Consider the following 22,632-nt stretch of genomic DNA (forward strand, 5'->3'; position numbering starts at 1 on the left):
CCTAGCAATGATGGAAGTATCAAAGATAATTCGCTGGGCAGAGTCTCACTCTTGCCACCTGTCTGCAATCCACATCCCGGGAGTGGAGAACTGGGAGGCGGATTTCTTAAGTCGTCAGACTTTTCATCCGGGGGAGTGGGAACTTCATCCGGAGGTCTTTGCCCAAATACTTCGACGTTGGGGCAAACCAGAGATAGATCTCATGGCGTCTCGTCAGAACGCCAAGCTTCCTCGCTACGGGTCCTGATCCAGGGATCCGGGAGCGGTTCTGATAGATGCTCTGACAGCACCTTGGACCTTCAAGATGGCTTATGTGTTTCCACCCTTCCCGATGCTTCCTCGATTGATTGCCAGAATCAAACAGGAGAGAGCATCAGTGATTCTAATAGCACCTGCATGGCCACGCAGGACTTGGTATGCAGATCTAGTGGACATGTCATCCTGTCCGCCTTGGTCTCTACCTCTGAAACAGGACCTTCTGATCCAGGGTCCATTCAAACATCAAAATCTAACTTCTCTGAAGCTGACTGCTTGGAGATTGAACGCTTGATTTTATCAAAACGTGGGTTTTCTGAGCCAGTTATTGATACCTTAATACAGGCTAGGAAGCCTGTTACCAGAAGGATTTACCATAAAATATGGACGTAAATACTTATATTGGTGCGAATCCAAGAGTTACTCATGGAGTAAGGTTAGGATTCCAAGGATATTGTCTTTTCTACAAGAAGGTTTAGAAAAGGGTTTATCCGCTAGTTCCTTAAAGGGACAGATTTCAGCTCTGTCCATTCTTTTACACAAACGTCTGTCAGAAGTTCCGGACGTTCAAGCTTTTTGTCAGGCTTTAGCTAGGATCAAGCCTGTGTTTAAAACTGTTGCTCCGCCATGGAGTTTGAACTTAGTTCTTAATGTTTTACAGGGTGTTCCGTTTGAACCCCTTCATTCCATTGATATCAAGTTGTTATTTTGGAAAGTTCTGTTTTTAATGGCTATTTCCTCGGCTCGAAGAGTCTCTGAGTTATCTGCCTTACATTGTGATTCTCCTTATCTGATTTTTCATTCAGACAAGGTAGTTCTGCGTACTAAACCTGGGTTCCTACCTAAGGTGGTCACTAACAGGAATATCAATCAAGAGATTGTTGTTCCATCTTTGTGTCCTAATCCTTCCTCGAAGAAGGAACGTCTGCTACACAATCTAGATGTAGTCCGTGCCCTGAAATTTTATCTACAGGCAACTAAGGATTTTCGTCAAACGTCTTCCCTGTTTGTCGTTTATTCTGGCCAGAGGAGAGGTCAAAAAGCTTCGGCTACCTCTCTCTCTTTTTGGCTTTGTAGCATAATACGATTAGCCTATGAGACTGCTGGACAGCAGCCTCCTGAAAGAATTACAGCTCATTCTACTAGAGCTGTGGCTTCCACTTGGGCCTTTAAGAATGAGGCTTCTGTTGAACAGATTTGCAAGGCTGCAACTTGGTCTTCTCTTCATACTTTTTCCAAATTTTACAAATTTGACACTTTTGCTTCTTCGGAGGCTGTTTTTGGGAGAAAGGTTCTTCAGGCAGTGGTTCCCTCCGTATAAAGAGCCTGCCTGTCCCTCCCGTCATCCGTGTACTTTTCCTTTGGTATTGGTATCCCAGAAGTAATGATGACCCGTGGACTGACCACACTTAACAGGAGAAAACAAAATTTATGCTTACCTGATAAATTCATTTCTCCTGTAGTGTGGTCAGTCCACGGCCCGCCCTGTTTTTTATGGCAGGCTAAAAAATTTTTTGGATTATACTCCAGTCACCACTACACCCTTGGGCTTCTCCTTTCTCGTTGGTCCTTTGGTCGAATGACTGGAGGTGACGTAGAGGGGAGGAGCTATATGGCAGCTCTGCTGGGTGAATCCTCTTGCACTTCCTGTAGGGGAGGAGATAATATCCCAGAAGTAATGATGACCCGTGGACTGACCACACTACAGGAGAAATGAATTTATCAGGTAAGCATAAATTTTGTTTTTACAATCTTCTCCAAATGTGTTGGCTTGGATGAAATTAACATATGGATGTGTAACTTTGTAACTGTAAACTGAACCATAAACTTTGGAACCACCATTCCTTCCAGGGGGGGGATCCCCAGAAATAAGTGTCAGTAAGAGAAGTAGGAGGAAACGGAGAGAGGGTTAGGTAGGTAGAGACAGGAGGTACTCTATGTTATGTTATTGACCCAAGTAAGGGAGTCTATCGTGTAGTTAATTCTTCCCAACGAAATTTGATGTCTGCAAAGGTGCCTATCTGTTTCCTTTTGTAGTAGCCATATTCCTCAAGTGTTAGCATGTCCGTGGCCTTATTAATCCATTCTGATAGTGTTGGCCTGTGCTGTGTTTTCCAGTGATATGCTATTATGGATTTAGCGCTTGTAATGCCTATTTGTAATAGTCTAAGTCTCAATTTGCAAGGGAACGGGGGGAGGTCATTTAATAGCGCTATTCTGGGTGTCAGCACAAATTTCTCGGTCAGTATCTGCCTATAAAAAATTTCTATTTCGCACCAGAGTGGTCTAATTACATCACAATCCCACCACATATGTAAGTATTGGCCTCTAGTAGGGCAACCTCTCCAACAATTGCTGCCTGCCTCTGGGTAGATGGAGTGTATGCGTGAAGGGGTTAAGTACCATCTCATTAGCACTTTAAAATTAAGTTCTAGCATTTGGGGTGAGCATGACGACTTTTTTGTGTTTTGAAAGATCTTCTTCCATTCTTTCCCATTCGGATCACATCCTAATTCCTCGTGCCATTTGGTTGTGTATGAGGGGAGCGTGAGTGTGTGCTCTATTTGTAGAAGTTTGCGTGTCAAGGACAGCGAGTGCCGTAGCGGGGTTGTATTTGTGCATAGAGTTTCGAATGGGGTCAGTTCCCTCAGAAAGTCTTTCTGGTGTGGTGAGGTGTATATAAAATGGTGTAATTGAGAATATTTTAGCCAGTTAGAATATCGTCCCCCTGCTACTGTACTCAGATTTTCTCTCCCCACCAACTTCCCATGAAGCGTGAATTCTTTTAATGGCACTGTGTATCCCCATTCAGTTAGTCTCTGTTGTCCTTTATCTAACCCTCCTATCATCTCAGCATTCAGTGGTATGGGGAAAAGAGGAGAGCGAGCTCCAGTAAGATACGTCTGGTGAAGATTAATATTATCCCATGAGTCAAAAACATGCTTATGAATCGTTAAATCGTAACACTGTGGGGGCCGTAATGATTTTGGCACCCAGCAAAGAGCGCCCACTGAAGGAACTCTAAGGATGTTAGAGTCTAGGGATACCCAGGCTTTCGAGTCACCTGCTCTGTGCCAGTCTAGGATTCTTTGTAGGGTGACTGCGTTATAATATACTGTTATGTCTGGTAGCCCCAGTCCTCCATTTATTGTGGCTCTGTACATGTTGGATTTGTTAATCCTAGGTTTACTTTTTCCCCAGATAAAGGTGTTTATATGTCTTTGGAGTTGAGCTAAGTACCATTTGGGAAGAGCTATGGGTACCGCCTGAAGTAGGTACAATATCCTGGGTAAAGTGGTCATTTTAATGCATTGTGTGCGTCCCCACCAGGAAATTGGTTTTAAGGACCAAGTGAGAAGATCTTGTTGCGTTGTTAATAAAAGTTTGGTGTAATTTTCTTTAAATAGTTGTGTGTGGTTGGGGGAGATATGTATCCCTAAGTATTTTATGGATCTGTCCCGGGCAATCATTGGGCAAGTGTTTGAGATATTAAGGAAGTCAGCCTGGGTCATGGAGACATTTAGTATCTCTGATTTCTGCGGGTTTATCAAGAAACCCGAATACCGGCCAAAGGTGTCAATTTCCTGTAGGATCATAGGTACTGTGTGATGTGGGTCGGTGATTGTGAATAGTACGTCGTCCGCGTATAATGCAATTTTAAAATCGTGAGGGCCTATCTTTACACCTTGTATCTCATTGTTACTTAAGATATGGGCTGCAAAGACCTCCATTGTTAAGATAAACAGTATGGGTGACAAGGGGCAACCCTGACGTGTGCCGTTTCGAATTTGGAAGGGATCTGACAGCATTCCATTTGCCTTAACTTTAGCAGTGGGACTAGTATATAAGCTAAGTATGAGAGAAATCATGTGTGGCCCAAATCCTATCGCCTTTAGTGTCTCTTCAAGGAATCTCCAATTTATGCGGTCAAACGCCTTCTCGGCGTCCACTGCCAGGAGGGCTGATGGAATTTTGTTATGTTTTGCGTATCATATTAAAGTCAGAGCTCTTATTGTATTGTCCCTCGCCTCCCGTCCCGGGACAAATCCCACTTGGTCCGTATGTATTAGGGACTGCAGTACTACATTGATTCTTTTTGCTAGGATTTTGCCTAAAATTTTTATATCCGTGTTTAGGAGGGATATCGGCCTGTAACTACTGGGGTCTGTTGGATTTTTCTGGGGTTTAGGTATTACAGAAATATGTGCCGACAACATGTCTTGCGGGAAAGAGCCCTCAGTCTCTAATGTGTGGAATAAATTGAGTAGGTGTGGGGCTAGTATGTGTTTATAAGTCTTATAATATATATTTGTGAAACCGTCTGGTCCCGGGCTTTTACCTGTAGGTAAATCCTTTATTGCAGACAATACCTCTAACAGGCTTATTGGGTTTTCTAGTGTTTTGCGTTGCTCTGGAAGTAAAGAAGGGAGGTCTGCTTTGTTAATGTATGTCCGCATCTGCGCTAGGTGTTCGGGTGTGTCGTCTTTGCTAAGGTTATACATATATTTGGGTTTTTCACACACAGAGAATTGTATTTTTCACATGTATTTTACAATGGTGACATGTCCAATTTGTGTAAAACTGCATATTTTCATTTTATGACTCCTCTCATGGACAGTGGTACCCCCAATGTACACCTTGACCCTTATTCTTCGGCTCTTTAAGGGTGGCATTTCAGTGCTGCTCATTTAATATTCCACATCTGTATTTCTGCCAGATACATTTATTGGACCCATGTCTCATTTAGAGTTCTTCAGAAGCCCCTAGACTCAACTCAGTATTATTATTATTATTATTCTTTATTTATAAAGCGCCAACAGATTCCGCAGCGCTGTTCATAGGTAACAAAGATAAAAGGACAGTACAATATGAGACACCAGACAAAATTTAACAAACAAATACAGGAGGAATTGGGAGCCCTGTTCCCGTGGGAACTTACAATCTAAGTACCGTCATGACATGCCCCCTCTGAGTATAGCAGAACCCCAATATAAACTTTGACCTGATTTTTTGGCAATTATGGGATGACATTTCAGATTCCAGACCTGTAATTTTGCCAGATTCATTTACTTGTTTTGGAGTTTTTCAAAAGCCCCCAAAATCCTCATGAGTATAGCGGTACTCCCAATGTACAGACCTGGACTTTGGGCTAATAAAGGTTCAAAATTCGAAACCCCTAAACTAATGGGAGATTTTGGGGGAAATAAGTCCTGTATATACTAAAATGGGCTGCTTAAAGTGACAGTGAAGTCCAAAAAAACTTTCATGTTTCAAGTAGGGCATGTAATGTTTATTGTTTATTTCTGTCCATGTCCCTTTGTTGAGGGATCTCACCTGCTAAGTATTGTCTAGGTTATAGGCCAAGATATAGAAATTTTCTGTTTTTAGGATTTGATTTCACATTTTTAGGCTCATGGGGATAGCAAAGAATGACTTTAGGGGAACTAGAATTATTTGCAGGATGCTGTAATAGTTAAAGGGACAGTCAAGTCCAAAAATGATTCATGATTCAGATAGGGCATGTAATTTTAAACAACTTTCCAATTTACTTTTATCACCAATGTTGCTTCGTTCTCTTGGTATTCTTAGTTGAAAGCTAAACCTAGGAGGTTCATATGCTAATTTCTTAGACCTTGAAGGCCGCCTCTAATCTAAATGCATTTTGATAGTTTTTCACCACTAGAGGGCATTAGTTCACGTGTTTCATATTGATAACATTGAGCTTGTGCACATGAATTTACCATGGAGACAGCTCTGATTGGCTAAACTGCAAGTCTCAAAAGAACTGAAATAAGAGGGCAGTCTGCTGAGGCTTAGATACAAGGTAATTGCAGAGGTAAAACGTGTATTATAACTGTGTTGGTTATGCAAAACTGGGGAATTGGTAATTAAGGTATTATCTATCTTTTAAAACAACAAAAATTCTGGTTTTGACTGTCCCTTTAATAAAAACAAAAACTAAGTATGACTTTAAATTACTTGGCTTCAAAGATTGGCAGCCACATGAAACACTTTAAAACAGCTACCAAGGTGCATGTTGTGAGGGGTATATCTCTCTTTTACCCTACTGGAACGTACTCGGCAGCATGTTTGGGGCTTTGCTTTTTCGCAATTGGGGCGTTTTAAAAATATAGTATGCTGTCCTCTACCAGTACTAGGTGCTTTATGAGCCAAAATCCTTTCTATCATCTGTAGCTGAAATTGCTGGAAGCTACTTTCTCTTGTAAGGTGTATCCAGTCCACGGATCATCCATTACTTATGGGATATTCTCCTTCCCAACAGGAAGTTGCAAGAGGATCACCCACAGCAGAGCTGTCTATATAGCTCCTCCCCTAACTGCCACCCCCAGTCATTCTCTTGCAACTCTCGACAAGCATGGAAGCAGTAAGAGAGATGTGGTGAAATGTAGTTGTTTTTTTCTTCAATTCAAAAGTTTGTTATTTTCAAATGGTACCGGAGTTGTACTATTTTGGTCCCAGGCAGAAAATAGTAATAGTGTAAGTAAATATTTTCTATGCCTGTTACTAACTAACTACCCCAAATACACTTTTTATCAATAGCATTTCATTAACATATCTCTACCGTATGTCAGAAATCTTGTCTGCAAATTTAATTGTTTTCCAAACCCTCTCCGTGGGTGTCCTTTGCTCTGTACCAATCCGTTTACAATACCTAGGTTTCAAAATGGCGCTTTAAACACAAAGTTATTGGTTTAAGTATTTTGAATATGCAGTGCTGAAAATAGTGGGCAGGATAATGTGACATCATCTGCGAATAAATTATATAACTTTTAGAACGTTATGAAACTTCGTTTTGGAGAAAATATAGGTCAGTAGGTTTTAATTAATGTTTATTAACTTTAATATGTTAGTTGGTTAGCTTAAAAATTATAACAGAAAGTAATCCTTTAAGGTAAGCCTGATTACAGTGATTTAATAGCGACTGGTATCATGCTAACTGTCAGAGGTAATACTCTTATTATTTTTCAATTCCTGTCATATAAAACGTTTGCTGGGAGTGTTTAAACGTTTTTTTCTCTTGTAAGGTGTATCCAGTCCACGGATCATCCATTACTTGTGGGATATTCTCCTTCCCAACAGGAAGTTGCAAGAGGACACCCACAGCAGAGCTGCTATATAGCTCCTCCCCTAACTGCCATATTCAGTCATTCTCTAGCAACTCTCAACAAAGATGGAGGTAGTAAGAGGAGAGTGGTAAAATATAGTTAGTTTTTTCTTCAATCAAAAGTTTGTTATTTTCAAATAGTACCGGAGTTGTACTATTTTATCTCAGGCAGTATTTAGAAGAAGAATCTGCCTGCGTTTTTCTATGATCTTAGCAGCTTGTAACTAAGATCCACTGCTGTTCTCACATATGTCTGAGGAGTGAGGTAACTTCAGATGGAGAATGGCGTGCAGGTTATCCTGCTATTGAGGTATGTGCAGTTTTAAGTTTTTCTAGGGACTAGAATATGCTGCTGGTACCTGATTAATGTAAGTTAAGCCTAAAAACAGTGATTTAATAGCGACTTGTATCAGGCTTACTACCAGAGATATATACTATGATAATATGGCAATATAAAACGTTTGCTGGCATGTTTAATCGTTTTTATATATGCTTTGGTGATAAAACTTATTGGGGCCTAGTTTTTTCCACATGGCTGGCTTGATTTTTGCCTAGAAACAGTTTCCTGAGGCTTTCCACTGTTGTAGTATGAGTGGGAGGGGCCTATTTTAGCGCTCTTTTGCGCAGTTAAAATTACAGACAGAGACATTCAGCTTCCCTCAGCAGTCCCCTGCATGCTATAGGACATCTCTGAAGGGCTCTAAAGGCTTCAAAAGTCGTTTATTGAGGAAGGTAGGGCCACAGCTGAGCTGAAGCAGTTGTTGTGACTGTTTAAAAAACGTTTATTTCGTTTTTTTTATCCGTTTTTTGCTTTAAGGGGTTAATCATCCATTTGCAAGTGGGTGCAATGCTCTGCTAACCTATTACATACACTGTAAAAATTTCGTTTGATTTACTGCCTTTTTTCACTGTTTTTCAAATTTTGACAAAATTTGTTTCTCTTAAAGGCACAGTACCGTTTTTTATATTTGCTTGTTAACTTGATTTAAAGTGTTTTCCAAGCTTGCTAGCCTCATTGCTAGTCTGTACAAACATGTCTGACATAGAGGAAACTCCTTGTTCATTATGTTTAAAAGCGATGGTGGAACCCCATATGAGAATGTGTACTAAATGTATTGATTTCACTTTAAACAATAAAGATCAGCTTTTGTCTTTAAAAAATTATCACCAGAGGATTCTGACGAGGGGGAAGTTATGCCGACTAACTCTCCCCATGTGTCAGACCCTTTGACTACCGCTCAAGGGACTCACGCTCAAATGGCGCATCAAGGACGCCCATAGCGATTACTTTACAAGACATGGCGGCAGTCATGGATAATACACTCTCAGCGGTATTAGCCAGACTGCCTGAATTTAGAGGAAAGCGTGATAGCTCTGGTGTTAGGATTAATACAGAGCATACAGACACTTTAAGAGCCATGTCTGATACTGCCTCACAATATGCAGAAGCTGAAGAAGGAGAGCTTCAGTCTGTGGGTGATATCTCTGACTCAGGGAAACCTGATTCTGATATTTCTACTTTTAAATTTAAGCTTGAGAACCTCCGTGTTTTGCTTAGGGAGGTTTTAGCTGCTCTGAATGACTGTGACACAATTGCAGTGCCAGAGAAATTGTGTAGACTGGATAAATACTTTGCAGTGCCGGTGTGTACTGAGGTTTTTCCAATACGTAAAAGGTTTACAGAAATTATTAATAAAGAGTGGGATAGACCCGGTGTGCCGTTCCCCCCCCCCCTCCTATTTTTAGAAAAATGTTTCCCATAGACGCCACCACACGGGACTTATGGCAGACGGTCCCTAAGGTGGAGGGAGCAGTTTCTATTTTAGCAAAGCGTAATACTATCCCTGTCGAGGACAGTTGTGCTTTTTCAGATCCTATGGATAAAAAATTAGAGGGTTACCTTAAGAAAATGTTTATTCAACAAGGTTTTATCCTGCAGCCCCTTGCATGCATTGCTCCTGTCACTGCTGCTGCGGCGTTCTGGTTTGAGTCTCTGGAAGAGGCTTTACAGACAACGACTACATTGGAGGACATACTTAACAAGCTTAGAGCACTTAAGCTAGCTAATTCTTTTGTTTCTGATGCCATTGTTCATTTGACTAAACTAACGGCTAAGAATTCTGGATTTGCCATCCAGGCACGTAGGGCGCTATGGCTTAAATCCTGGTCAGCTGACGTGACTTCAAAGTCCAAACTACTTAACATTCCCTTCAAGGGGCAGACCCTATTCGGGCCTGGTTTGAAGGAGATTATTGCTGACATTACTGGAGGTAAAGGTCATGCCCTTCCTCAGGACAGGTCCAAATCAAGGGCCAAGCAGTCTAATTTTCGTGCCTTTCAAAACTTCAAGGCAAGTGCAGCATCAACTTCTTCTGCTACAAAACAAGAGGGAACTTTTGCTCAGTCCAAGACGGCCTGGAAACCTAACCAGTCCTGGAACAAAGGCAAGCAGGCCAAAAAGCCTGCTGCTGCCTCTAAGACAGCATGAAGGAATGGCCCCCTATCCGGTAACGGATCTAGTAGGGGGCAGACTTTCTCTCTTCGCCCAGGTGTGGGCAAGAGATGTTCAGGATCCCTGGACGTTGGAGATTATATCTCAGGGGTTTCTTCTGGACTTCAAGGCTTCTCCTCCACAAGGGAGATTTCACCTTTCACGATTATCTGTCAACCAGATAAAGAAAGAGGCATTCTTACACTGTGTGCAAGACCTCCTAGTTATGGGAGTGATCCGTCCAGTTCCAAAGGAGGAACAGGGACAGGGATTTTACTCAAATCTGTTTGTGGTTCCCAAAAAAGAGGGAACCTTCAGACCAATCTTGGATCTAAAGATCTTAAACAAATTCCTCAGAGTTCCATCATTCAAAATGAAAACTATTCGGACCATCCTACCTATGATCCAGGAGGGTCAATATATGACTAAGGTGGATCTAAAGGATGCTTACCTTCACATTCCGATACATAAAGATCATTATCGGTTCTTAAGGTTTGCCTTTCTGGACAGGCATTACCAGTTTGTGGCTCTTCCCTTCGGGTTAGCTACAGCCCCAAGAATTTTTACAAAGGTTCTGGGGTCGCTTCTGGCGGTCCTAAGGCCGCGGGGCATAGCAGTGGCCCCTTATCTAGACGACATCCTGATACAGGCGTCAAATTTCCAAATTGCCAAGTCCCATATGGACATAGTTCTGGCATTTCTGAGGTCGCACAGGTGGAAAGTGAACGAGGAAAAGAGTTCTCTATCCCCACTCACAAGCGTCTCCTTCCTAGGGACTCTGATAGATTCTGTAGAAATGAAAATTTACCTGACGGAGTTCAGGTTATCAAAACTTCTAAATTCTTCTCCATTCTATTCCGCGCCCTTCGGTGGCTCAGTGCATGGAGGTAATCAGCTTAATGGTAGCGGCAATGGACATAGTTCCGTTTGCGCGTATACATCACAGACCGCTGCTACTATGCATGCTCAGTCAGTGGAATGGGGATTACACAGATTGTCCCCTCTACTAAATCTGGATCAAGAGACCAGAGATTCTCTACTCTGGTGGCTATCTCGGGTCCATCTGTCCAAAGGTATGACCTTTCGCAGGCCAGATTGGACAATTGTAACGACAGATGCCAGCCTTCTAGGTTGGGGTGCAGTCTGGAACTCCCTGAAGGCTCAGGGATCGTGGACTCAGGAGGAGAAACTCCTCCCAATAAATATTCTGGAATTGAGGGCAACATTCAATGCTCTTCAGGCTTGGCCTCAGTTAACAACCCTGAGGTTCATCAGATTTCAGTCGGACAATATCACGACTGTGGCTTACATCAACCATTAAGGGGGAACAAGGAGTTAGCGATGTTAGAAGTCTCCAAAATAATTCGCTGGGCAGCCTATCAGCGATCCATATCCCAGGTGTAGAGAACTGGGAGGCGGATTTTCTAAGTCGTCAGACTTTTCATCCGGGGGAGTGGGAACTCCATCCAGAGGTGTTTGCTCAATTGATTCATCGTTGGGGCAAACCAGAACTGGATCTCATGGCGTCTCGCCAGAACGCCAAGCTTCCTTATTACGGATCCAGGTCCAGGGACCCGGAAGCGACGCTGATAGATACTCTAGCAGCGCCTTGGTCTTTCAACCTGGCTTACGTGTTTCCACCGTTTCCTCTGCTCCCTCGACTGATTGCCAAAATCAAGCAGGAGAGAGCATCTGTGATTTTGATAGCGCCTGCGTGGCCACGCAGAACCTGGTATGCAGACCTAGTGGACATGTCATCCTTTCCACCTTGGACTCTGCCTCTGAGACGAGACCTTCTACTTCAAGGTCCTTTCAATCATCCAAATCTAATTTCTCTGAGACTGACTGCATGGAGATTGAACGCTTGATTTTATCAAAGCGTGGCTTCTCAGAATCTGTCATTGATACCTTAATACAGGCACGAAAGCCTGTTACCAGGAAAATCTACCATAAGATATGGCGTAAATATCTTTATTGGTGTGAATCCAAGGGCTACTCATGGAGTAAGGTCAGGATTCCCAGGATATTATCTTTTCTCCAAGAGGGTTTGGAGAAAGGATTATCAGCTAGTTCTTTGAAGGGACAGATCTCTGAACTGTCTATTCTTTTGCACAAGCGTCTGGCGGATGTTCCAGACGTTCAGGCGTTTTGTCAGGCATTGGTTAGAATCAAGCCTGTGTTTAAATCTGTTGCTCCCCCATGGAACTTAAATTTGGTTCTTAAAGTTCTTCAAGGGGTTCCGTTTGAACCTCTTCATTCCATAGATATCAAGCTTTTATCTTGGAAAGTTCTTTTTTTTTATGGCTATTTCCTCGGCTCGTAGAGTCTCCGAGTTACCTGCTTTACAATGTGATTCTCCTTATCTGATCTTCCATGCAGATAAGGTAGTTCTGCGTACAAAACCTGGGTTTTTGCCTAAGGTGGTATCTACTAAGAATATCAATCAAGAGATTGTTCTTCCATCATTGTGTCCTAATCCTTCTTCAAAGAAGGAACGTCTTTTACATAATCTGGACGTGGTTCGTGCTTTAAAGTTTTACTTACAAGCTACTAAAGATTTTCGTCAAACATCTGCTTTGTTTGTTGTTTACTCTGGACAGAGAAGAGGTCAAAAGGCTTCGGGAACCTCTCTTTCTTTTTGGCTAAGAAGCATAATCCACTTAGCCTATGAGACTGCTGGACAGCAGCCTCCTGAAAGGATTACAGCTCATTCTACTAGAGCTGTGGCTTCCACTTGGGCCTTTAAAAATGAGGCTTCTGTTGAACAGATTTGCAAGGCGGTGACTTGGTCTTCGCTTCATACTTTTTCCAAATTCTACAAATTTGATACTTTTGCTTCTTCGGAATCTATTTTTGGGAGAAAGGTTTTTCAAGCAGTGGTACCTTCCGTTTAAGTACCTGCCTTGTCCCTCCCTTCATCCATGTACTTTAGCTTTGGTATTGGTATCCCACAAGTAATGGATGATCCGTGGACTGGATACACCTTACAAGAGAAAACACAATTTATGCTTACCTGATAAATTTATTTCTCTTGTGGTGTATCCAGTCCACGGCCCGCCCTGTCATTTTAAGGCAGGTCAAAATTTTAGATTAAACTACAGTCACCACTGCACCCTATGGTTTCTCCTTTCTCGGCTTGTTTTTGTCGAATGACTGGATATGGCAGTTAGGGGAGGAGCTATATAGCAGCTCTGCTGTGGGGGTCCTCTTGCAACTTCCTGTTGGGAAGGAGAATATCCCACAAGTAATGGATGATCCGTGGACTGGATACACCACAAGAGAAATAAATTTATCAGGTAAGCATAAATTGTGTTATATATGTTTTGGTGATAAAACTTTATAGGGGCCTAGTTTTTTTCCACATGGCTGGCTTAAATTTGCCTAGAAACAGTTTTCTTACGCCTCCCACTGTGTAGACATAAGTGGGAGGGGCCTAATTGAGTGCTTAATTGCGCAGTAACTTTTGCAGACTGAGACATCCAGCTTCCCTCAAGAAGTCTCCTGAATGCTATAGGACCTCTCTAAAGGGCTTTTTAGGCTTTCCAAAGTCGTTTGTATGGAAAGGTAGGTGTTGCACTTTGTTGTGACTGTTAAAAAAAGTCTATATCGTTTTTTTGAAACTAAGGGGTTAATCATCCATTTGCAAGTGGGTGCAATGCTCTGTTAGATTATTATACACACTGTAAAAATTTCGTTTGATTTACTGCTTTTTTTCACTGTTTTTCAAATTCTGACCTTTTTTTATTTTTCTTAAAGGCACAGTACCGTTTTTATTTTTTGCTTGTTAACTTGCTTTAAAGTGTTTTCCAAGCTTGCTGGTCTTATTGCTAGTCTGTTTAAACATTTCTGACATAGAGGAAACTCCTTGTTCATTATGTTTAGAAGCCATGGTGGAACCCCATCTTAGAATGTGTACCAAATGTACTGATTTCACTTTAAAGTGATGGTAAATCCTAGCGTTTGGGAAACGCTAGGATTTACAATCGTAACAAATAAAGGGGACTTTCATTCATGAAGTATAAAATACTTCATTCTGAAAGCCCCTTTATTTGTTAGCAGCGTTTGCTGCGCTGAGCTGCTAAAGGCAGCCCACGGCAGAATGCTATTTGGCTGAGAGGTGACTTTTCCACCTCTTAGCCAATAGCCGTGCGGGAAATACAGGTTGGTGCCAGGTTTTGTGGCGCCAAGCTGTATTTCCCACACTGCTATTGGCTAAGAGGTGGAAACGTCACCTCTCAGCCAAATAGCATTCTGCCGTGGGCTGCCTTTAGCAGCTCAGCGCAGCAAACGCTGCTAACAAATAAAGGGGCTTTCAGAATGAAGTATTTTATACTTCATGAATGAATGTCCCCTTTATTTGTTACGATTGTAAATCCTAGCGTTTCCCAAACGCTAGGATTTACCATCACTTTAAGTAATAAAGACCATATTCTGTCTTTAAAAAATTTATCACCAGAGGAATCTGACGAGGGGGAAGTTATGCCGACTAACTCGCCCCACGTGTCAGAACCTTTAAATCACGCTCAAGAGGCGCCAAGTACATCTAGCGCGCCCATGGCGTTTACTTTACAAGACATGGCGGCAGTCATGGATAATACACTGTCAGCGGTATTATCCAGACTACCTGGGTTTCGAGGAAAGCGAGACAGCTCTGGAGTTAGAAGAAATACAGAGCATACTGACGCTTTAAGAGCTATGTCTGATACCCCCTCACAATATGCAGAAGCTGAGGAAGGAGATCTTCTTTCTGTGGGTGATTTTTTTGACTCAGGGAAGAGGATTCAACCTGATTCTGAAATATCAACATTTTAAGCTTGAACACCTCCGCGTGTTGCTCAGGGAGGTTTTAGCTGCTCTGAATGACTGTGATACAATTGCAGTGCCAGAAAAATTGTTTAGATTGGATAAATACTATGCAGTACCTGTTTACACTGATGTTTTTCCAATACTTAAAAGGTTTACAGAAATTATTACTAAGGAATGGGATAGACCAGGTGTGCCGTTCTCTCCCCCTCCTATTTTTAAGAAAATGTTTCCAATAGATGCCGCCACACGGGACTTATGGCAAACGGTCCCTAAGGTGGAGGGAGCAGTTTCTACACTAGCTAAGCGTACAACTATCCCTGTCGAGGACAGTTGTGCTTTCTTAGATCCAATGGATAAAAAGTTAGAGGGTTACCTTAAGAAAATGTTTATTCAACAAGGTTTTATTCTACAGCCCCTTGCATGCATTGCCCCAGTCACTGCTGCTGCGGCCTTCTGGTTTGAGTCTCTGGAAGAGACTTTACAGGTAGAGACCCCATTGGATGATATACTTGACAAGCTTAGAGCACTTAAGCTAGCCAATTCTATTGTTTCTGATGCCATTGTTCATTTGACTAAACTAACGGCTAAGAATTCTGGTTTTGCTATTCAGGCGCGTAGGGCGCTATGGCTTAAATCATGGTCAGCTGACTTTACTTCTAAGTCTAAGCTGCTTAATATTCCCTTCAAGGGGCAGACCCTATTCGGGCATGGTTTGAAGAAGATCATTTCTGATATCACTGGAGGAAAAGGTCATGCCCTTCCTCATGATAGGTCCAAATAAAGGGCCAAACAGTCTAATTTCCGTGCCTTTCGAAACTTCAAGGCGAGTGCGGCATCAACTTCCTCTAATACAAAACAAGAGGGAACTTTTGCCCAGTCCAAGTCGGTCTGGAGACCTAACCAGACTTGGAACAAAGGTAAACAGGCCAAAAAGCCTGCTGCTTCCTCTAAGACAGCATGAAGGATTGGCCCCCGATCCGATAATGGATCTAGTAGGGGGCAGACTTTCGCTCTTCGCCCAGGCTTGGGCAAGAGATGTCCAGGATCCCTGGGCGTTGGAAATTGTATCCCAGGGATATCTTCTGGACTTCAAAGCTTCTCCTCCAAAAGGGAGATTTCACCTTTCACAATTATCTGTCAACCAGATAAAGAGAGAGGCATTTTTACACTGTGTTCAAGACCTCCTAGTTATGGGAGTGATCCACCCTGTTCCAAAGGAGGAAGAGGGGCAAGGATTCTATTCAAATCTGTTTGTGGTTCCCAAAAAAAGAGGGAACCTTCAGACCAATCTTAGATCTCAAGATCTTAAACAAATTTCTCAGGGTCCCATCATTCAAGATGGAGACTATTCGTACCATCCTACCTATGATCCAGGAGGGTCAATACATGACTACAGTGGATTTAAAGGATGCTTATCTTCACATTCCGATACATATCATCATCGGTTTCTCAGGTTTGCCTTCCTAGACAGGCATTACCAGTTTGTAGCTCTTCCCTTTGGGTTAGCTACAGCCCCAAGAATCTTTACGAAGGTTCTGGGGTCACTTTTGGCGGTCCTAAGGCCGCGGGGCATAGCAGTAGCCCCTTATTTAGACGACATTCTGATACAGGCGTCAAATTTCCAAATTGCCAAGTCTCATACGGACATAGTTCTGGCATTTCTGAGGTCGCATGGGTGGTAAGTGAACAAAGAAAAGAGTTCTCTATCCCCTCTCACAAGAGTCTCCTTTCTGGGAACTCTAATAGATTCTGTAGAAATGAGGATTTATCTGACAGAGACCAGGTTAAATTCCTGCTGTGTTCTTTACTCCACTTCTCGCCCTTCGGTGGCTCAGTGTATGGAAGTAATTGGCTTAATGGTAGCGGCAATGGACATAGTGCCGTTTGCCCGTCTACATCTCAGACCGCTGCAACTCTGCATGCTCAGCCAGTGGAATGGAGATTACACAGATTTGTCCCCTCTACTAAATCTGGATCAAGAGACCAGGGGATTCTCTTCTCTGGTGGCTATCTCGGGTCCATCTGTCCAAAGGTATGACCTTTCGCAGGCCAGATTGGACAATTGTAACGACAGATGCCAGCCTTCTAGGCTGGGGGGCAGTCTGGAACTCCCTGAAGGCTCAGGGATCGTGGACTCAGGAGGAGACACTCCTTCCGATAAACATTCTGGAACTAAGAGCGATATTCAATGCTCTTCAGGCTTGGCCTCAGCTAGCGACAATGAGGTTCATAAGATTTCAGTCGGACAACATCACGACTGTGGCTTACATCAACCATCAAGGGGGAACAAGGAGTTCCCTAGCGATGTTGGAAGTCTCAAAGATAATTCGCTGGGCAGAGATTCACTCTTGCCCCCTATCAGCTATCCATATCCCAGGTGTAGAGAACTGGGAGGCGGATTTTCTAAGTCGACAGACTTTTCATCCGGGGGAGTGGGAACTCCATCCGGAGGTGTTTGCACAATTGATTCATCGTTGGGGCAAACCAGAACTGGATCTCATGGCGTCTCGCCAGAACGCCAAACTTCCTTGTTACGGATCCAGGTCCAGGGATCCCAAGGTGACGCTGATAGATGCTCTAGCAGCACCTTGGTCCTTCAACATGGCTTATGTGTTTCCACCGTTTCCTCTGCTCCCTCGTCTGATTGCCAAAATCAAGCAGGAGAGAGCATCAGTGATTTTGATAGCACCTGCGTGGCCACGCAGGACTTGGTATGCAGATCTGGTGGACATGTCATCCCTTCCACCATGGACTCTGCCTCTGAGACAGGACCTTCTACTTCAGGGTCCTTTCAACCATCCAAATCTAATTTCTCTGAGACTGCCTGGAGATTGAACGCTTGATTTTATCAAAGCGTGGCTTCTCCGAGTCAGTTATTGACACCTTAATTCAGGCACGAAAGCCTGTCACCAGGAAAATCTATCATAAGATATGGCATAAATATCTTTATTGGTGTGAATCCAAGGGTTACTCATGGAGTAAAGTCAGGATTCCCAGGATATTATCTTTTCTCCAAGAAGGATTGGAAAAAGGATTGTCAGCTAGTTCCTTAAAGGGACAGATTTCTGCTCTGTCTATTCTTTTGCACAAGCGTCTGGCGGATGTTCCAGACGTTCAGGCATTTTGTCAGGCTTTAGTTAGAATCAAGCCTGTGTTTAAACCTGTTGCTCCACCATGGAGCTTAAATTTGGTTCTTAAAGTTCTTCAGAGGGTTCCGTTTGAACCTCTTCATTCCATAGATATCAAACTTTTATCTTGGAAAGTTATATTTTTGGTAGCTATTTCCTCGGCTTGTAGAGTTTCCGAGTTATCTGCCTTACAATGTGATTCCCCTTATCTGATCTTCCATACAGATAGGGTAGTTTTGCATACTAAACCTGGGTTGTTACCTAAGGTGGTATCTAATAAGAATATCAATCAGGAGATTGTTGTTCCGTCATTGTGTCCTAATCCTTCTTCAAAGAAGGAACGTCTATTACACAATCTTGACGTGGTTCGTGCTTTAAAGTTTTATTTACAAGCTACTAAAGATTTTTGTCAAACATCTGCTTTGTTTGTTGTCTACTCTGGACAGAGAAAAGGCTTCAGCAACTTCTCTTTCGCTTTGGCTAAGAAGTATAATACGCTTAGCTTATGAGACTGCTGGCCAGCAACCTCCTGAAAGGATTACAGCTCATTCTACTAGAGCTGTGGCTTCCACATGGGCCTTTAAAAATGAGGCTTCTGTTGAACAGATTTGTAAGGCGGCGACTTGGTCTTCGCTTCATACTTTTTCAAAATTTTATAAATTTGATACTTTTTGGTTCTTCGGAGGCTATTTTTGGGAGAAAGGTTTTACAGGCAGTGGTTCCTTCCATTTAAGTTCCTGCCTTGTCCCTCCCTTCATCCGTGTACTTTAGCTTTGGTATTTGTATCCCACAAGTAATGGATGATCCGTGGACTGGATACACCTTACAAGAGAAAACATAATTTATGCTTACCTGATAAATTTATTTCTCTTGTGGTGTATCCAGTCCACGGCCCGCCCTGTCATTTTAAGGCAGGTATTTTTTAACTTTAAACTACAGTCACCACTGCACCCTATAGTTTCTCCTTTCTCTTGCTTGTCTTCGGTCGAATGACTGGAGGTGGCAGTTAGGGGAGGAGCTATATAGACAGCTCTGCTGTGGGTGATCCTCTTGCAACTTCCTGTTGGGAAGGAGAATATCCCACAAGTAATGGATGATCCGTGGACTGGATACACCACAAGAGAAATAAATTTATCAGGTAAGCATAAATTATGTTTTTCTTCTCAGGGTTGGCATTTTTAAAAAGATTATACAAATAATGTTTCAATTTGCATGATATAATTTCCAACCTATTTATACCAGACCCTTGTCCTCCTCATCGTGAGGAACACTGCAGTAACATATTTGGCGAGATCAACACCCACCAGGTGTTTATTACAGGTCTTAATGCACACTGATTTTCTTAGAACCTCAGCTTTGCCACAGACAGCAACAGGCGCTGTGCTGTCGTTTTGGATGGTTGTTATCATGTGCACATCCTTTTTTGTCTTTACATTTTTCTGCCAGTAGCTGGTGGAAAGTAACACCCATACATAGGGTAACGGCCCAGAAAGTTTGGAAGTTTAGGGCATCAGTTCAATACCAGCAATTTCATTTGGCTACATAACTTCTGGAGTCTGCAGCGTTTAAACTAGTATGGGAAATTTAATAGGAGTAAAATTTGCCACATCCAAATTAACCCCTTAATTAATCCCTTAAGGACCAGCATCGTACCCTGTATGACGCTGCTGTCCTGGGCCTTTCTCTGCCGCGATCTCGCTAAAAGTAGCGAGTGTGCTATTTTTGCATGCTTCACGAGTGGGCCAGTACAGAAATAGACTCTGTGGCCCTCTCTGCATCGGGCAGTGGTGGTGCTGTTTGTTGGTGGGTGGGAGGGTGGCAGGTGGGCGGCCCATCGCTTGAGGTGAATGGGGGGGGCGGGACCGCTACGAAAAAGAATCCTCAGAGCAGCAGGAAGGGGGGAGTAGGGAGAGGGGGATCATACTGTGGAGGTGGGATTAGAGGGTTGTATTAAATAAAGTCTGCACATTTTAGAAAACTGGGTACTGGCAGGCAGCTGACAGTACCTAAGATGGTGGTATTAAGTTAGAGGTGGGGAGGGTAAGCTTTTTGTGAGGGATCAGGGAGGTGGGAAGATAAGGGGATAATCCTACACTAAGAACAATATTAATAGAAAAAAAAAAAAAAAAAGGTTTCAAACTGAATACTAGCAGACTGTCTGCCAGTAATTAAGATTGGTGTGACCATTGGGCAGTGGGGGAGGGAAGAGAGCTGTTTGGGAGGGATCAGGGGGTGGGAAGTGTCAGCTGGGAGGCTGATCTCTACACTAAATCTAAAATTAACCTTACAGCTACCTAATTAACCCCTTCACTGTTGGGAAAAATAAGTGTGGAGTGCAGCTGCAATTAGCGGCCTTCTAATTACCAAAAAGCAATGACAAAGCCATATATGTCTGCTTTTTCTGAACAAAGGGGATCACAGAGAAGCTTTTACAATCATTTGTGCCATAATTGCATAAGCTGTTTGTAAATCATTTCAGTGAGAAACCTAAAGTTTGTGAAAAAGTTAACTTTTTTTTGTATTTGATCACATTTGGCGGTGAAAAGGTGGCATGAAATATACCAAAATGGGCCTAGATCAATACTTTGGGATGTCTACTAAAAAATTTTAATACTGTATATATTTTTGATAGGTAAATAAAAAAAAAAACCAAGGCTCTATATCTGTTTAAATGGAGTGATGGCAAAAATGCTAAAAATGCTCTGGTCTTTTGGGGAAGTTTTAGTCTGAAATGCACAGTCCTTAAGGGGTTAATACCAGGATGGGCAGAAAAAGGGTGAGTTTCTGGGGATTTGGAATTTGGGGCTACCTATGCTGAACCATCACTAACGGCTCTTCTAGGACTTTCAACAGCGGTAGAGGTACATATAAAGGTACTTGCTCCATTGAGTTGAGCTGCAGCTTATATTTTTTGCTTGAGCTCAGAACATGCTGTCCTTTTTGTATAAACACATCTAGAATATTAAAGGGACATACAAGTACAAATAGAAATTGCTCTGATGTGTTAGCTCATTTTATTATTGCACTATTGTTTCAATATATAACTGTGTTTAGCTGGTTGAATATATAGTCGTTCCAAAGCAGCAATGCACTACTGAGACCTATCCAAACACATCTGGGGAGACAAATTAGACTACCTAGGTATGCTTTTCAAAAAAGGACACCAAAAAAAAAATATTTTGATAATGGAAGTAAATTAAAAACATAATTTATGCTTACCTGATCTATTCATTTTTTCCGTGGTGGTAAGAATCTACAATCTATTACTCCTTGAAACCTTCCCTGCCACTAGGAGGAGGCAAAGATTTCCAAACCCCAAGATCTCTATATAACCCCACCCACCTCCATGGCAATTAGTATAGCAAAGCAAAAAAGGTAGGATAAGAAAAAAAGAGCAAAAAAATTATAAGAGCCAGAAAAAAGATTTGCCATAAAAGAAACAAAACATCACTAAAAAATATATTAGGGTGGGGTTTTGTGGACTCTTACCACCATTAAAGAAATTAATTTATCAGGTAAGCATAAATTGTTTTCTTTCATAAAGCTGGTAAGAGTCCACGATCCATTACTCCTAGGAACCAATACCAAAGCTGTGGAGAGTGCACGAGTAATGAAAAAAAGTAGTGTGGGATAAAAAAACATATTTTCCATAAGGAAACTCCTAATAACAAGAGATCATTTACTAAAAAGAACACTTAAAATAACCAAGAGGCAAAATAATGCTTAAACCATATCCTTTAGAACATTCTCCCAAAGGCTGCCACCGAAGAAGCAAAAAAATGGAAAAACAAAATAATGAAAAAGAAACGAGAAAGGCCAAGAGGCTGCTAAACAAAGTGGAAAAACAGAAGTCTTATTCCAGGAAGCCCAAAAAGAGGGAACTGAACTGGAAAAATTAGCAGAAAAAAAACTGTTATGGAGGAGGCTATCCCACCTTCAAGAATGACAATAAAAACATAAGCAAACATATAAACGATGCGAAAAGGATATGTTTTAAAATGATTCCAAAATTCGAAAGTGTGTGCAAGACCCCAATATTCAAGGTGTATTATTCTTTCCTCCAAAGAAAAAAAAATAATATAATAGTTAATTACAGTTTGTACTAAATGAAAACATTCAAAACTGCCAAGGGGCTACTTGCGTATTATAGAACCAAAACTGTTTTTATACTGCCAGGTACCCAGTATTCGCCCGGTAATACTCTGTATATAGTTTGTAACAAATGGTTATTAAAAACAAATAAAACATATTTAAAAAGCCACAATGTTTCTCCCCACAAATAGTCACTCAAGTATCTAACCACTGTATGCTCTCAGTGGGCGGATGTACTTAAGCTGGATGGAAGTGGATTAGATTGCAGTCATATCACAAACTCTGTCGCCTTGTATCCGGAATTATCACAGTACCTTTCCTGGTGACGATATTTAGGGGGCGTGGCTTTGATATAAAGTTCCACTTTGTCTGAACAATTAAGGAACACCTTGGGAAAAAAAGATCTTACAACCATGCTGTTGAAGAAACAACAACAGACTGCTGGAGAAAGAACCTAATAAATAGATAAGAAACACTGCAACACCCTGAGTTCTGTTATAGACAAACGGGCACCCAAAATCTGGAAGAATTCTAGGAACTGAAGCAAGACAAAATGATAAAGCAATAAACTGCAAATGCTTGTTTAAAAAAGCAGATCTTATAAACCTATAATGTTCCTAGTGATAAGGAATACAGTAACAATGGAACTTGAATTAACCACAAGCACAATTAGAAATAGGGTATGATGTGTCATAAGTCTCTGCAACATCCATGGGCAGTGACTAAAATTTTCA

The 22,632-nt window shown here is 42.0% G+C and overlaps 1 protein-coding gene across 1 annotated transcript in view; it reads left to right on the top strand.

Moving 5' to 3' along the window:
* Window positions 1-22,632, top strand: part of PRIM2 (DNA primase subunit 2) — a 513,890-nt gene that overhangs the window by 250,254 nt on the left and 241,004 nt on the right. The gene's annotated exons all lie outside the window — the stretch shown is intronic.

The sequence above is a fragment of the Bombina bombina genome, chromosome 4 (genome assembly GCF_027579735.1).
Source record: "Bombina bombina isolate aBomBom1 chromosome 4, aBomBom1.pri, whole genome shotgun sequence".
Lineage (NCBI taxonomy): Eukaryota > Metazoa > Chordata > Amphibia > Anura > Bombinatoridae > Bombina > Bombina bombina.